At 43.2% G+C, this 5,732-nt stretch overlaps 1 pseudogene; it reads left to right on the top strand.

The window, feature by feature from the left end:
• The first annotated feature begins 4,589 nt into the window (after positions 1 to 4,589).
• Positions 4,590 to 5,480, top strand: LOC116081580 (annotated as a pseudogene).
• Positions 5,481 to 5,732: the final 252 nt, after the last annotated feature.

Below are 5,732 nucleotides of genomic sequence, written 5' to 3'. Positions count from 1 at the left end.
GCAGAGGCAGAGGCAGAGGGGCAGAGGCAGAGGCAGAGGCAGTGGCAGAGGCAGAGACCGAGGCAGAGACAGAGGCAGAGGCAGGTGGATCTCTGAGTTAGAAATCAGCCTGGATGACAGAGCAAGTTTCAGGATAGCCAGGGCTACTCAGAGAAACTGCCTTAAAAAATCAACTCCACTTCCCCAAATAAACAAATGAACAAACAAGATATGAATTTCTCTTAATGAGGGAAGAATATTTTTGCTTTCTCTGAAATATTTTTATATTTCTCTGAAATATGCAGTAACAATCTCCTCAAAAATGAAGTTTTTACCTTCAAAGGAGAAAAAATATGGAAGTATGGATTTAGTTAAAACCTGACCTTTGACCTCTTTGTGGCATATCAAAATAGGATGAAATGGACAGAATCGGGCTGTAAAATACTTCCTCTGCTACACTGTAGACACAGCAATTGTGGAGTGGAGCTACTGTGGTGTGGCTTCTGTCACAGCTGCACGCTATCGTTCTCAAGGCACAGTATTTCTACTTTAAGAAAATGACTGACACGCTGTGGTTCCCAGACTCCAGTATTTGTCAGACAGCCTCTCAGATCTGAAGGGAAGCCCTTACTTCAAGGAAGCTTACTGACAGTGCTTGTTGTAATGACAAAGCCTGCAATTTCAAGTGAAAATTACAACCTGGAAACTCTTATCTATCACTGAGCCCAGACAGCCTCCAGACAGGAACATTTTCTTGAGATTAATGAGAGTATTTACAAATGGGATATTTTTTGCCTTCTAAAAGAATTTTCTTTATCTTTCAATAATTGAACTTAATTCCTATATTAAATACTAGATGTTTCAAGCTAGTGTATAGTTATCACATAAAGAAGTTTAATTGTTTTCTTAGTTAGGGTTTAACTGCTGTGAACAGACACCATGACTAAGGCAACTCTTATAAGGACAACATTTAATTGGGGCTGGCTTACAGGTTCAGAGGTTCAGTGCATTATCATCAAGGCAGGGCCATGGCAGCGTCCAGGCAGGCTTGGTGCTGGAGGAGCTGAGAGTTCTGCATCTAGTTCTAAAGGCAAATAGGAGAAGACTGAGTTCTAGGAAGGTAGGATGAGGGTCTTAAAGCCCATGCCCACAATGACACACCTACTTCATTCAACAAGGCCACATCTACTCCAACAAGGCCACACCTACTTCAACAAGGCCACACCTCCTAATAGTGCCACTCCCTGGGCCAAGCATATTCAAACCATCACAATTGTGACTCCCCATTCATGCCTATTGTGGTTTTGTGTCAACTTGACACAGGCTGAAGTTATCACAGAGAAAGGAGCTTCGGTTGAGGAAATGCCTCCATGAGATCCAGCTGTAAGGCATTTTCTCAATTAGTGATCAAGTGGGGAGGGCCTATTGTGGGTGGTGCCATCTCTGGGCTGTTAGTCTTGGGTTCTAGAAGAAAGCAAGCTGAGCAAGCCAGTAAGAAACATCCCTCCATGGCCTCTGCATCAGCTCCTGCTTTCTGACCTGCTTAAGTTCCAGTCCTGACTTCCTTTGGTGATGAACAGCAATGTGGAAATGTAAGCTGAATGAACCCCTTCCTCCCCAACTTGTTTCTTGGTCATGATATTTGTGCAGGAATACTATGATACCTATAAATAGACTCTCATCCACCCTTCTAATTAAGCCTTCTTACATCACTGCCCCGTTTCTCTTCCTGTTCCACATCCCTACTAGCCCCCTTTTAAATTTCATAGCCAATATCCCCCCATCTCAACTTCCACACAGGAGGAAACCATGAGATTGCTTATCTTTCTAAGACTGCCTTATTTCACTTTGCATGCAAGAACAAGATGCTAAACTCTTAGCTTCCCCTGATTATGCCTGCCATGTTCCTACCTTGATGATAATGGACTGAACCCTTGAACCTGTAAGCCAGCCCCAATTAAATATTATTCTTATAAGAGTTGCCTTGGTCATGGTGTCTGTTTACAACAGTAAAACTCTAAGAAAACAACTGAACTCCTTTATGTGATTAGTATATACTAGCTTGAAACATCTAGCACTTTGTTTAGTTTTGTTTTTTGTTTTTGTTTGTTTGTTTTGTTTTTCAAGACAGGGTTTTTCTGTGTAGCCCTGGCTGTCCTGAAACTCACTCTGTAGACCAGGCTGGCCTCAAACTCAGAAATCTGCCTGCCCCTGCCTCCCAAGTGCTGGGATTAAAGGCGTGTACCACCACTGCCCGGCCAACATCTAGCATTTAATATAGAAATTAAGTTCAATTATTGAAAGATAAAAAATCCCTTTAGAAGGCAAAAAATATCCCATTTGTAAATAAGAGTTGCCTTGATCATAGTGTCTGTTCCCAGCAGTAAAATCCTAAGACACACATACATGTAAATATACATGCATACACACACATAACACACATACATACATAAATCTAAAGTGGATACACTGTATTGAGGTAGGGTCTTTCCCCTTACACAGCAGGGCTGGGTAGCCCAGCGATAGCTGCCTGCAAGCTGGAGAGTCTGAGTACTGAGTAGCTTGCTCACTCCATGAAGCCGGATGCTTCAGCAGTATCAATCTGGCACCGAAGGCCTGGAACATCCTTGGAGAGTTGCTGGAGTCTCTATCATGTTAGAATGCCAAAGAAGCTGGTCCCTGATGTCACTGAAGATGGCAACAGCAGCTAGAACATACTCCCTAGAGAAGTGGAGGTGGGAATAGGCAAACTGCTCTTTTCTTAGACTGCTTTATGTCTGGGCCACCACTGGAAAGTGCTACCCATCCTGGCTCTGTGGTAGGGTCTTTCCCTTTAGTTAAGGCTTTCACAAACATGTCCAGGGGCATGTCTCTTACTTGATTTCAGACCTCATGAAGGTGACAGTCAAGATTAACTATCACAGTCCTGTTCTCCAAACTAAACTTCTCAAGAAAGAATGTCTTCTATAGTGGGTTTAATGGTGGCATCTAAAATCATAGACCATGCCCCATCCTCAGAGCTAGAGAATATTACCTTAATGGCAATGGAGCAGATATAACCTTATATAGGGATCTGATTGAGTTAAGGGAGACTGTAGTTACCCAGGTGCCTACAAAATGCATTTATGAGGCAGAGGGATTTAAGATAGAAAAAGAGAGACTTGGAAGACACAGAAGTGAAGTCAGGGACATGGGCCTGAGGAATGATGATACAAACCAAGGATGCCAAGGAGGGTTAACACTTAGCAAGCAATGGGAGAGATTCCTCTGGGGGGCTTTTGGAAGGAGAGAGGCCATTCTGACATTGGACTTTAGAGTTCTGGTCCCTGGACTGTCCAAGAAAAAAAGAATCACAGTGAGAAGCTATCCAGTCTGTAATACTGTTACAGTACCCTCAGGAAATAAATTTACTTTTGATGGGCTGAGCCGGGCATAACAGCTCCTTGTTAATAATAACATAATAACTGCCACAATAAAAGCTAGTACTTATCGAACATGCACTGTTTGCCAAGCACCACACAAGGGATGCTAATGCATTATCCTAATCAACTGCATGGAAACTTCATTAGACAGGCATCACTGTAGGGAACTCTGCTGAGACTTATGCCTGGGCTGTGGCAGCTAGTGATGGGAGGAACTGAGACGAGACCCAGGTATTTCTGATCGTCCTCTCATGAATCATCAGTAATCTCCAATACAATTCCGAGGGTAGCCCATTCCACTAGAGGAATAGCCAGGGGGAAGTGGGCCAGAGCAGCATCTGGCAGAGAGCGCCCAGCATTTTGGAGGGCACATTGGTAGCTCAATGAGAAGGTGCTGGCTTAGATGCAATGGCCATTTTCTTTCTGCTGGTTCAGTTTCCCTTGAATTGTATATATCTGCTAAGGTCTATAAACTAAATTCTGGTAGCTAAATTCTCCTTTAACCCAGTTAAAGGAGGAGGGGCAAAATAAAAATGTCAATTCCTCACTAAGCTCAATTTATGCACTTGGGGACAATCAGAAGCCTCATGAGATTTCAGAGCTTTGCTTCCATGACACCAATTGCACCAGGCCTAGGCTCCAGTCGAGCCTATTTGCAGGTGAGTTCTAGGGATGAGTGTACTGGCTGGTTTTGTGTGCCAACTTGACACAGGCTGGAGTTATCACAGAGAAGGGAGCTTCAGTTGGGGAAGTGCCTCCATGAGATTCAGTTGTGGAACATTTTCTTAATTAGTGATCAAGGGGTAGGGTCCCTTGTGGGTGGTGCCATCCTTGGGCTGGAAGTCTTGGGTTCTATAAGAGAGCAGGCTGAACAAGCCAGGGGAAGCAAGCCAGTAAGGAACATCCCTCCATGGCCTCTGCATCAGCTCCTGCTTCCTGACCTGCTTGAGCTCCAGTCCTGACTTCCTTTGATGATAAACAGCAATGTGGAAGTAAACCAAATAAACCCTTTCCTCCCCAGCTTGCTTCTTGGTCATGATAGTGCAGGAATAGAAACCCTGACTAAGACAATGAGGAACTTGCATTAGATGTGGAATAAACAGATTAGCAGACAACCTTTAATTCTTATTCTGAGTTTTGAAAGATCAGTCAAAGACAGCCATTTTTTCCAACACTAAATTATTTATTGATATATCTTCTGAAAAATACAAATACATAATTATTAACTACATATTTATGATATCTTATAAGGGTTTATTTTTGTTTGCCAGCAGATATGGAACAGTGTGTGAGGTTTCCAGATGATAAGTATGCCAACTTAGAGCAAACCCACTGCCTCCAAAGAGCTGTGTCATTCCTGGCTTATGAAGATCCACTGGGGATGGCTCTAGTCTGCATCGCCCTGTTCTTCCCTTCCCTCACAATCTTAGTACTAGTCACTTTTGTGAAGTACAAGGATACTCCCATTGTGAAGGCCAATAACCACATTCTCAGCTACATCCTGCTCATCTCTCTAGTCTTCTGTTTTCTCTGCTCATTGCTCTTCATTGGCTATCCCAACCAGGCCACTTGCATCCTACAGCAGACCACATTTGGAGTATTTTTCACAGTGGCTGTTTCTACAGTGTTGGCCAAAACAGTAACTGTGGTCATGGCTTTCAAGGTCACTACTCCAGGGAGAAGGATGAAAGAGCTGTTGGTAACAGGGCTCCTAACTTGGTCATTCCCATTTATACCCTAATCCAACTTGTTCTCTGTGGAATCTGGTTGGTAACATCTCCTCCCTTTATTGACAGAGATACACAATCTGAACCTGGGAAGACTGTCATTATTTGCAATGAAGGCTCAGTCATCACCTTCCACTTTGTTCTGGGATATTTGGACTCCTTGGCTCTGGGGAGCTTCACTGTGACTTTCTTGGCTAGGAACCTTCCTGACAGATTCAATGAAGCCAAGTTCCTAATATTCAGCATGCTAGTTGGTGTTCTGAAGAGTCTGGATCACCTTCCTCCCTGTCTACCACAGCAGCAGAGGAACAGTCATGGTGCTTGTAGAGGTTTTCTCCATCTTGGCTTCTAGTACAGGCTTGTTAGGGTGCACTTTGTCCCAAAGTGTGGTGTTATTTTAGTTAGATGACATTCAAATTTTCTTGTAAATAGTTTTCGATGCTGAGCAATTGTAGTTAGTTTCTCTAGAAGGCCTCATAATCTTTCTTGTGTTGCATGGGAGATCAAGTTCACAGCATCGGAGTTAAGTTCTGTAATGTCATGCTTTTTACCAATGTCTAAAATTCTCTTTTGTAGAGCTCCAATGACAAGGAATGGTTCTTCT

This window comes from Mastomys coucha, unplaced genomic scaffold (genome assembly GCF_008632895.1).
Source record: "Mastomys coucha isolate ucsf_1 unplaced genomic scaffold, UCSF_Mcou_1 pScaffold7, whole genome shotgun sequence".
Lineage (NCBI taxonomy): Eukaryota > Metazoa > Chordata > Mammalia > Rodentia > Muridae > Mastomys > Mastomys coucha.
Note: the sequence above shows the minus strand (reverse complement) of the source record. Positions and strands in the feature narration are given on the sequence as shown.